We start from the raw sequence: 12,300 nt of genomic DNA, 5'->3' as shown, positions 1-12,300 counted from the left end.
GCATTTAGTTTAGGATCTATTAGGAAATCAGTAGTAAGAAAGCACAGCCGCAGAGCATCTCACATGCCCTAAGCCCCTTAATGAGAAGAGTAGTCCATATTCTTACCAAAGCCATGGGTGGGGGTATATCAATTCAAGGCATCTGAGTCTCCTGGTAAAGTTCTCTTAGGGGCCTTGTAAGGATATCATTCATTTTTTCAACTTTTCCAGAAGACTGAGGTCTCCAGGCACAATGGTATTGAATTCCTAAAGCCTTGGAGACCTCTTGGGTCACTTTGTGTGCCCTGAGGCAGCCCAAGTCTGGGTATTATTTCATTTAACAACACCTTTATGACTACCTGGGCCTTCTCAGTTCTACGTGGAAAGGCCTCCACCCGATTAGTAAAGGTCTCTACCGAGACCAGAACACACTGGAATCCTCGGGATTCGGGCATCTGAATGAAATCTATTTGCCAGTCCTCACCAGGATAACCTCCTGAGTGCCGGTGACCAGGAAGGACTAAAGATTTTGCTTTGGGATTATTCTGACAAGAGATACCACAAGCCAATACTACCTGCTGAACAACTGGAGACAAATGATGGAGCAAATGATGTCTGACCATCAGACGCAGTTTAGGTCTTCCCAGGCGGAAGGTCTGGCGTAAGGATCGCATAATCCTCCAGCTCCGGGATGCGGACGCAGGAGTTGCCTTTGTGCCGTCTGTAGCCATCCTGAGGGCTGAAGAGAAAAACTGTTGGTTATTCCCCATTGAATCTCTTCGGGGGAATCAGTGAGTCTGAAGCTGGGGATAGATTGTTCCCCCATGAGGCGGTCCTCCCCGATATCGGAGGAACCAGCAGTGGCCTTCGCTGTAAGGTCTGCCATTCCGCTTCCCTGGGCAACGGCATCTGCCCGGTGTTCATGACCTTTACAGTGAACCACCGCTCCCCCCTCAGGCGGGAAGACAGATGTTAGCAGCTCGTCTATTTCCTGATGATACTTGGTTAGAGAACTGTTAGCTGTTAGATACTCACCGTCCCTCCAAATGGCTTCATGAACCAGCAAAACTAAAAATGCATATTTAGAGTCAGTGTACACGTTTACCTGCTTTTCTTAACTCCAGAGCTCGGGTCAAGGCCATTGATTCTGCCAACTGTGCACTGGGCCTGGGGGGAGAGGTCCACTCTCCACTATTTCGAAAGCTGAAACGACCGCATATCCTGCTTTTCGAATTCCCTGCTCTATGTATGAGCTTTCATCCATATAGAGAGTCCAGTTAGGCTTAATGAGGGCTTTCTTCTGCAGATCTGACCTTGCTGCATAGTTTTGAACAATAACTTGTTCACAATCATACTCTAATTCAGTCCCACCTTCCGGGAGAAAAGTGGTAGGCTTTATGCGGACAGGGCTTTATGCGGACAGCAGATTCCTCAAGGAGCAGGGCTCTGTATCTTAAGAGCCGGTTATCTGTCAGTCAGTGTCCTCCTTGATTCTAGTAGGCACGTTAAGTTATGTGAGGCAAAGATGGTACTATCTGCTCCCATGGTTAGCTGAAGTGCCTCGGGTGGTAGAAGGGCTACTGCCGTCACAGCTCTCAAACAGGCTGGCCATTCCCTAGCCACAACACCCGGTTCCTTCCTAACATGCCCACAGGTCATTGTGTGGGGCCTCTGGGTTGGGTTATGACCCCAAGAGCCATACCTTTTCTTTCCATAACATATGGATTAAAATCCTTCTCGATAGGAAGGCTCAAGGCTGGGGCTCTCACCAAGGCATGTTTGAGTTCTTCATCTGCTCCAAGGGCTTCTGGTTCCCACTGCATTATCGAGGTTCCCACTGATTGTGTTTCCATGGCTAATTGACAGAGGAGGCTTGCTCTTTCCTTATATCCAGCTGTCTGTAGTCTGCAGTACCCAGTGATGTCCAGGCACCCTCGAAGCTGCCGAAGAGTGGGAGGTAAAGGGAAGGATGAGTTTGGCTTAACCCTGTCTTCTCTGTGTGACCGTGACCGTGACCCTTCCGCCAGCACGAGCCCCAGGTATTTTATAGAGACCTGGTATAATTGAGCCTTCTCCTTCTAGACTTCATATCCCCAGGAGGCCAAAATGTTGAGGAGGGTGGTTGTGCCTTTTTGTGATGCTGACTCAGGGGGGCACATACCAGGATGTCATCCACACAGCACAGTTATTTTGGAGAGTTTAAAATCCAAAAGATCTTTAGCTGAGGCTTGACTGAACAGGGGAGGGCTACCCCGGAATCCCTGAGGCAGGTCAGTCCAGGTTAACTGGGCATCCTTCTGGGTCAGATCCTCTTATGCGAATAAGTATTGGGAATCCTATTGCACAGGGATTCAAAAGAAGGAGCTTTGAGATCTAGGACTGAGAGCCCATATACGGTGTTACTTGGAATCTGAGCTGAGGGCGTGTGGGGTTGGGCACTGCAGGGTGAATAGGAGCCACTGCCTCACTGATGAGGCGCAGGGCTTGTACTAGTCTCCATTCCCTGTTCACCTTTGGGGCTCCAATATGGGTGTATTGCAAGGATTATTCCAAGGCCATAAAAGACCCTGAGCCTTTAAATTGTTTACGATGACCCCCAGTCCCCTTTCAGCTTCAGGTTTCAATGGATATTGCCTCTGGTGTGGGAAAGAGGAAGAGCTCTTCAAATGAATTTTAACTGGAGGAGCTGTTACACTTGCCCTGCCTTCCCTTGTGTAGCCCACACTCCTGAGTCTACGGTGACTTTGGTTAGTGGGAGACAAAGGAATTGGCCTGGGGCGACCAGAACTGTGGTCTTTATTTGAGCTACTGCATCTCTCCCCAATAATGAGGTAGCACTTTCAGGCATGATTAGAAAGGAATGCGAAAACATTATCCCCTGGCATATACAACAGAAGGGTTCTGAAAAATGACGAGTTAAGTCTTCCCCGAGACACCTCTCATGGTTACCTTATGAGCCTTGAGACAGCTGGGATTGGAGAGAAGGACCAAGCAAGTGGCCCTTGTATCAAGAAGAAAATCAATTAAGGCTCCTTCTATATCCATAATTGTCAAGGCTCCTGGGTGGTGATGGTGTTCTGTGTGACAAGGGCCAATAGCACAGCCTCGAGCCCCATCAATCCTATTGAGCCCCCGGGGATAGGACCGATTCCCCAGACCTATGTCCGAGGGGCAGTCTCTTCCCATGGACACTTTGGCATGTTGGGCAAGGCTGAAGGTGCCTCTGAGGACAATCTCATCGACAGTGTCCCTCCTGTCCGCAGGCAGAGCACCACCTGAAGCCTTTCACGTCTGCGGAAAATGCTGTCCTTTCAGGGCCCCAACTAGAGAAACTGCCTGTCTCTGGTCTCTTCTCTCCCTTTCCCATGCCTCTTGTTGGTCTCGATGAAAGAAGACTGTATTAGCAGTCTTCAATAAAGTATCCAGGGCCAATAGCCCTCTTTTGTAATCTCCTCCTTATGTCAGGGGCTGGTTGGGTGACAAATTCGTGCTTTAGGATCAATTATCCCCCTGGTGTCTCAGGGAGAGAGAGGTATGCTGGAGTAAAGCCTCTCCCAGCCTTTCCAAAAACGTGAAAGGAGGTTCCTGGGGCCCCTGGATAACCTGTGCCCATTTAGAATAATTTAAAGGTTTTGCTCTAGTCCTTCATAGCCCTTCCAGAATACATTTGAAAGTGCTTCTGTTTCTACACTCCTGGTGAAGAATCATAGTCCCATCCTGGGTCCTCAAGGGGTACAGCCTGCTTCCCTGAGGGCAAGGTGCCCTCTCCTACCCCGGCTCGCTCTCCATATGCCATCAAGTGTTCATCCCCAAACGTTTCCGCGGCCTGTAGAGCTGCGTTTTGCTCTGTGCTAGTTAATGCCTGGTTTAAATTTAACAGAACATCCTTCCGATCTAGTTCAAATATCTGGGGTAGATTTTGAAACAGTTCTAGGTATTGGTCTGGGCTATCTGCAAATTTACCCAGATCCTTCTTTAGTTGTTTGAAATCCTATGAAGAGGAGGGAACATGCACCTTTACAGGACTGAATTCACTAGGTATTTCCATTAGTGGATATGGTGTCTTGGGTGTCTCCTATACAGAGGGAGTCTCCTTTTCTAACTTCCCAGGGTCAGAGGGGAATGACTCCAAACCTGGAGGCTGGGCCAATGCCAGTTGGGTAGGAACTGCCTTTATATATTCTTTTCCTGATGTTAGTTTAATCATTTGACATTGTAGCCAGGAGGTTACATGCCCTCCATAATTCACTATTATCCCATGATGCAAAGAACACTTGGATATATGGGACCTCAGCCCATTTGCCCTCAGCCTACAGTACAAGCCTAATTGTAAAAGAGAATTGTAACGAATCATTCCCTCCGAGGTCCAGGTCTCTCTATCCTCCAATCGATATCGGGGCCAGGCCTGGGAGTAGAAAAACTTCATACATTTCTTTTTTAGAGTTTGTGGGTCCAATTAGTCCCAGTTTTGCAGTACACGGTCCAGAGGAGCCCCCCTGAGGATGGCTTAGTTCCCATTTTTTAATTCTGGTATTACCCTGTACCCATTATGGAGAGGTACCTATGAAGGTGTCCCCCCATATCAGCTCTCTGTCCCCTAGCCAAGGTGTCCCCTGGACCATACCCTAGAGTGAGAGAGTGGGCGAACACTGTAGGACGTGGAAAGTCGGACTGGCTGGGATGGCCAGCCTGACCTGCACCCGGCACCAGACCCTCCCCCTCCTCCGGACTATTACCGAATGAAATATGGTATAATCTTTTAGGTAGCTTGACCACAGCCAAGGGTGCAAACTGTTATCTAGGGATTTGTGGGCAGGTATGTGCGGCTAGCGGAGGAGGCTTCCCTAGGCTCTGACCTCCAGGCTGGTCTCCATTCTTTTATGTGTCTTGGACACCCCATGGTCATTTATGATATCCAGGGACAGCCTGGGAGCGCTGGGTGGCCAGGCCTTCTGTGTGCTTCCTGGAGGAGGCTTGAAATTGGTCAGGGGGGATTCTGCCACTTGTATCTTCGGAGTTTTCCTATGGAACCCTCATTCATTTTGTTGGCACCCAAGGCTCTGGTAAGCAAAAGCCCAATTAAATGCTTTGGTTTATTTTTGGCTGTAAAGCATCTGGACATCCCCTCCCCTATATACTTGATGACCCATCAGCTGGGGGGTTCCCACTGAGGAGCTTGTACCCTAGTTTTAGCATCATTATAGTTGTATACCTTGTGTGGCTGAAACGGAATCTTTCCCTATCTGAACCACAACAATCCCAGATGCCGGTGCAGCCAACTCAGGTGGCACGTGGGCAGTCGTGGGCTCCCTACGCCTTCTTAGTTTTAATGCCAATGGATTCCAAAGCAGACAGAAGCCCACAAAGCAGCCAGTAACTTCCAAACAGTCATACGAAGAGATTAATCTGGTTGTATTGTCACGCCCATCTCTGTTTCTGCACCTGGCAATAGAAAAGGTGCTTCACGAGGCAGCAAAAACAGAGAAATGGCCATCCATCGGAGGCCAGGTCACAGTAAAAGGTGCTCTTAAGGGGAAAAACTTCATAACGGGACACAGAGCAACTACAGGACATATAACAAAACCTGGCAGACCAGTCCTGACCCTGCTGCATGCCAGAAAGGCCAAGAGCCCTGGAGAAACTGTTAGGAGGGATGAGAAATGCTTCTCATTCCAAGAGAGAGTCCCATAGCTGAGGTTCACAGTCACTATCAGGAGTTATAGAGGCTCTAGTGTGGGGATGCGCTTCTCCTAAGAAGAGAGAGGTCATAGGAAAGAGTGAACTGCTTAGGGCGGGGCCAACTTTCCCCACAATCCCGCCTGTGCAGGAAGCGGGATTGACCCAGTGGTTCCCAGAGGCCCGTCACCTACCTCTTAAGAACGGTGGCCGTGCTAGTGTTCCTGTGTTTCACAGAAAAAGCAGGATGAGCAGGGCCAATAATTCTCTGAGAGCATAAAGACAGAGTGTGCTTTACTTGCCTTCTGACAAACAAAGTGGGGTGAAGTTTCCTGGGCCACGCACCAGAAACCCTGCAGGGTTGCAGGGTTCTCGTCTCAAGGAGTCGAAGAATGAATCTCACGGACACGAAACGGTGAGGTAAAGTGAAAGTTTATTAAGTGAAGGTGAGAAGAGTAGGAAAGAAAAAAGCTCTCTAGAGTGACAGGGGTCCCGAATGAGTGTTTATGGACAGTCTTTTATAGGAAACTAACCAGTGAACTTAAATCTTCTTGGCATCACCACTGATAGCACCATGATTACTTCTCCTTTGAAGTGTGGTAACTTTCAGTGGTTTTGTAACTATCATGAAAATATCTCATCTCTGACTTTTAAGACAAAGGAGGTGGTCTCCTTACATTCCCCCATCTCTAGTTTTGTACGCCTTTTCCCACATCTGGGATTTCTGTGAGTCTGGTCACTTAGCCTCCTACCTATCTCCCTACCTAACTCTGCCTGTCCCTTACTCATTACCATGGGGAGTCTTGTGGCAAGTGGAAAATAAGTGCTTCTACAACAGTGGATAGGTCTCTAGTCTCCTGACAGTATCCACACCCACAGCGCCCAGCTACGGGGACGTTGTTTGTTACATGTCCGTATGCTAATGTTTTTACTGCTGCCGATGAGGCCACAAGGAGTCAAAGGACCTCTCGTACTTGTGGAGACCATCCCTGGAGGGAACTATCTGATGACAAAGTCTTTAATATACTCTTTATGTTAAGCTAGTGGGGTCACATCTAGTGATTGTATCTCTAGCATAGTGCTGGCGGACTATTTGTTTTACAGGTTCCTTTGAGTGATAAGCAAGCATCCCTATCCTTTGAGCCTAAGTCTATGTGCTCCTAGGCCTGTCTGGCCATGCCTGAGAAGGGATATGACTTCTAGTTTTCATTCTTCCATTTGAACTGACAAGATGGACTCTGGCTTCAATTTCCCACTGTCGTTTCACCATTCTCTTTCTTGAGGGATAGGGCAATGATCACTCTGGCTATTTCCTGTTGTAAAAGGGCACCGATCAGGATTTCTGGAATGAAAGTGTCTTGCACCCAAGTAAGATACTCCCTAGTAACAGGCTTAGCCCCCACCCTTCATAGAGCCATTATTCTGGAATCTCATCTATATCTTAGCATCTTATTCTGCATTTTATAAGGAGGTAAATTAGGTGAGTTCAGTTAAACAGTTATCTCATTTAAGGAGGTGGTCCTGCAGGTGGTCTTTTAAAGTTAAGCCTATATTGTGCAAGCAGTCAGGTAGAAAATTAGCCAGATATTCAGGAAACAAGAAGAATTCAGGATCCAGCACAGCTGTATAGATAAACAACAAACATTCTCCCACTGCCCCTGCTTGTGTTCCCTCTCTCGCTGGCTGTCTGTCTCTCTGTCAAATAAATAAAATCTTTAAAAAAAAAATTCAAAGACAATTAATCAGATCTAGAATCTAACACCCATGAAAGTGTGTTACAGAAACATAACTTTTTCTTACTAAAGTCACCCTCATTTCCACCAAAGATAGGTGGATGAATTTTTAAGATGAATTTTTATGTAAAACAAATCCAGTTATAACAATCCTGGCCTTATTTACATAAGTACAGCAAGAACAGGGAATACAGAAGATTTTTAAAATCTTCTTTGCCAGAACGTTTCATAAGGAATCTCAGATCGAGCTTTTAATAACCTTTTGAGGCTAAGAGCCAAGTCAAATACTTAGCATCAGACTCACTTGCAATACCTACAGATTTGGGAGAATTCTTCTCTTCTCCAAGTCCCTCAAAGATCCCAGGTTCCTGAGCAGCTAGGCAATGAACTTCCTTACATACCTGCTAGGGCTACGGGGAACCCTGGAAACAAGATACCAGGGTGATTCTTCCAAGGGGCTTCACTGAGTCCAAAAAGTCAGCCTTAGTTCCTCAAAGCTGTCTGGTCATATCTGAGTTTGTGAATGTCTTTCTCAAATATGACATTCCAGTCAAAGCCTTAGTGATATGAGCAATGTTTCCTGGTGTCCTGTTACAAGGAGACACGTTCTTATGGAGCTTCTGCAAACAAGTGTAATTGCCATGAAATTAAGAATAGTCCCTGAGAGTTTCAAAATTCTGGCAAAATCAGGTATGGAGAAAAAGGTAATTCTTATTCTATAGCTACAGTGACCAAGTAAACCTGTGTGGTATTGTCAGAGAGATGGATATATTGACCAAGGGACAGATATATGGTTGGCTAGAAAATCACATGAAAAAATGCTCATATCACAAATTTTAGGGACACACAAATTAACACCACAGTAAGCAATTACTATACTTAATTAAACAGCTTAAAAATAGTGAAAAGACAAAATACTGGCAAGGACAATGTCAAGGACACTGGCGAGATCTAGTGAAACTAGTCTCTTGTACGTTGCTGGTGGGAATTGAAAAATGTATAGCCACTCTGTAAACAGACTGAGTGTTTGTTATAAATGAAATGTTGCCATTTTGATAAAACTAACAGCAACCTATAGAAGGAGAGAAATTTGCAAATGACCCACCTGTTAAAGGGTTAGTATTTACATATAAAAAGAAATTATAAAACTCAACCTCCCCAAATAATCCAATTAAAAAATGGGCAAAAGACATGAATAGACATTTTTCTAAAGGAGACATACACATGAAAAGACACTCAACATCACTCATCATCGGGGAAATACAAATCAAACCTCAATAAGATATCACCTCACAGCGGTCAAGATGGCTAAAGTCAACAACACAAGAAACAACAGGTGTTGGCAAGGACGTGGAGAAAGGGGAACCCTACCCCAGTGTTTATAGCAGCATTATCTACAATAGCCAAATCATGAAGACAGTCCAGATGTCTATCAGCTGATGAATGGATAAAGAAGAAGTGGTATATATCTACAATGGAATATTACTAGGCCATAAAAAAGAATGAAATCTTACCATTTGCAATGACATGGATGGAGCTAGAGAGTATTATGCTAAGCCAAATAAGTCAGTCACAGAAAAACTAATACCATACAATTTTATTCCTTTGTGGATGTTAGAAACAAAATAAACACGCATAGGGGAAAAAAAGAGGCAAAATAAGAAACAGACTCAACTACAGAGAACAAACAGAGGGCAGGTGGAGGGGGGGATGGGTGAAATGGATGGGGGGGATTAAGGAGCGCAGCACTGGGTGTTGTATGTAAAGTGCTGAATCAGTAAATTGCACACTTGGATCTAATATTACACTGTACATTAACAATCTAGAATTTTTATTTATTTATTCATTTGTTTCTGGCATTGTTCTCTTTGTTTTCTATTTATTTATTCATTTTTTATGATTTATACATTTAGTCATTTACTTATTCTTGTTGATCAAAAAGGTAGGTATATTCAAATCATTGCAAGCAACAGACATATTACATCTAAAAGTTACATAGCCTGAAGTTATTTAATACAAACGAACTGGAATTTGGATTCATGTTTTAAATTAAAATTATTTTGATAAACAACTGGCACACAAATCTTTACCTTTTTTTGTTCAAATAATACATCAAATAATATTATTTTTTCCTCATTTTACGTTATCATTTTCTTATTCCTTTTTTAAAAACTATCTAGAATTTAAATAAGAACTTAATAAAAACTTAGAACAACAAAGCAGAGTAAAAACTAAAAACCGAAGTGTGTACTTACCACATGACCCAGAGACTGCAGTCGTAGGCATTTACGGCGGAGAAGTGAGCATTTGCATTCATACAAAGCAAACTGGGGTATGTCCACCTCATGAAATAGCAGTGAAAAGGACAAACTACTGATAGATGTGAGAACCTGGGTGGGTTCTCAAAGCATCAAGCTGAGGACAAAAAGCTTCTATTTGGTACCTTCTTACATCTTCCATCTCCCTGTTGCAGTTCTATTTTTGCCCATCCTTCATCTCAGTTTGGTGAGCGTCTTTATCACCTACCCTTTACAAGGTAAAACTCTCCATTCATTAAGGAATTTTCTGGGGTTTTATCTTGTTCTTTCATTTGGAACGTATTCTTCATTTTGCCTGACTCTGCTGGTTTCCCTCCACTAGATACACAGGCACTTCTCCCAGAGTTGAAGGAGTGGCCCCTGCAGGAGATGTGTCTTATTGTCCAGTCTGCACAGGCTCTTGGTGGTCTCTCCAACCTTTGTGATTGTCCAAGCAGCCTATTTTATTCTTAGTGGTTCCCAGTAATTGAGAGTGTGGTGAGACCTGTTGGTGACCTCAGGGGGAGGGTGTCAATTAGCACGTAGATTCAGGCTGATTGGAAGATAGGCACTCAGGCAGCGGCTTTAAAGTACGCAAATACACACAGTCCTGTGGAACCACAGGTGTCAGCTCTGCTGGCCACCAGAGCCAAGCAATCTAGCTGTGTCCTCTGGGTGGCAGTCACAAAAATCATGCCAGATACAAGTTCCTTTCTGGTGACAGCAGGAGAACCTGCAATGAGGCAGAGTGGGAGTGCAAAGATGGCATCCCTAAGCCTCTGTCCCCTGAGTGTACCTCCACAGGCCGCTAGATGGGAACCAAACCAGAAGCTCCCCAGGCCAAGGACCAAGACAAGCAAATAGGCCCCTTCCACAGAAAGACTGTGGGTAGGTTTCAGTCTGCTACCTGCATAGCGCCTTGGGGTTGACAACTGCCAAGAGCTATCTCTGCAATAGTTACTGTCCCCTTGGACCCAGAGGTGCAAGCCCCCTGGCCACAAAGGGCCAGATGATCAAGGGATGTCCCCTGGGCAGATATAATGGGCTCCTTGGTCTGTTGCCTCTTGCTGGGCCCTGAGGGTGATAGCTGGTTAAGAACCGTTTCTCCATTGGTTACAGTCCTGTCGGCCCCACAAGCATATGTCCCACTGGCTGCCAGAAGCAAGCAAGATAGAGGTGTCCCCAAATAGCTGCAAAAATTGGGGCACCAGACAAGGATAATAAGCTCATTTCTGGGGGAGAGTGGTGAGTTGGAACTTTCTCTAATGAGTATTAGTTACCTACACTGTTGAGTGTCGTTTGGTGTGAGTACTTTTCAAGTTTTATGTAATAAATCAAACTGTTCTATCGTCTTGAAGTCCTGATAGCTGATGTGATGTGAGAATTATGTCTATTTTGAAAAAAAAAAAGAAGAAAAGATTATATGGACTTGAGCCATGAATTAGAGTTCTTTTAAATTAAAAAAATGTAATTCATGCTTACATGTCCATTTCTGTTATTTACTTCTATTCATTTAAGTAGTTTTAATTTCACCACAAAATCATTCACATTTCTTTAAATTGGTGTAATATTTTATCTGATAGTCTCCTAAATTCTTTAAAACCTCTATGTACCTGTCATATATCACTTCCTAAGCACACAGTTTTATATCATCCTACATTTTTTATTTCACAATTAATTTACTCTCATTATAATTTTAATATTCAAATACCCCTGATTTCATTGAGTTGGCTTTATTGTTTGTCTTTTTAAAATTTGAGATGAATCATTAGTTCCTTATTTTCACCTTTATTTTTTTTAAAGTTTACATTACAGCTTTGGTGAAATGAAAAGAAAAAAAACACTTTAAAGCATAATTACAATGAAGGCTGTCCATTTAAATATTTGTTAAATATCTAACCAGTCAAATTTTAGGAAATATTATCTTCTATGTAGATGTTTTACACCCTCAGTACAGTTTAGAATCATGATCAAAGAACATGTATACAATTCCCTTTTATAATGTATTAACTTTTTTTAAGTTTTAAAGGTAATTTATTCATTTCTGAAATAAAGTACAAGTCTCCCCACAAATACAAGTCTCAGAGAGGGAAAAGTATTAAGTTTAAGTTTTTTTTATTGTGGTTTATATATGTTTCATGTTGTATTTTTTTTTTTTTGTCTGTGTGTGTGTGTGTAGTAAGCGTCTTTATTTTCTTTATTTAAATTCAATTAGCCAACATATAGTACATCATTAGTTTTTGATTGTTTCACATAGTATTTTATGAAAAATTGGGGAGAAATTTTTCTCTCTGTCTATAAAAAACATGTCACAGATATTGTATTACTCTACATTATTATCTACATTGAAATTATTTACAATTATGCAATTATTTATAATTTTGTTTTCCCTGTTGTCTTGACTTATCAGACAGATGATTGGCCTATTTTCTGTTTGTGGCAGAAAACTGTGAATGTACAGAAAATTCCAGTGGAGAAGTAAAAGTAAGCCATAATCCATCAACCTCGTATTTCCAAACATCTGAGGGTTTTTTAATATATATTTTGGTAGAATTGTCTTTAAACCACTAATTTTCATGACTACTATAACATTATTTTAACAATATTATTATAGC

Source organism: Ailuropoda melanoleuca, chromosome 5, assembly GCF_002007445.2.
Source record: "Ailuropoda melanoleuca isolate Jingjing chromosome 5, ASM200744v2, whole genome shotgun sequence".
NCBI lineage: Eukaryota > Metazoa > Chordata > Mammalia > Carnivora > Ursidae > Ailuropoda > Ailuropoda melanoleuca.
Note: the sequence above shows the minus strand (reverse complement) of the source record.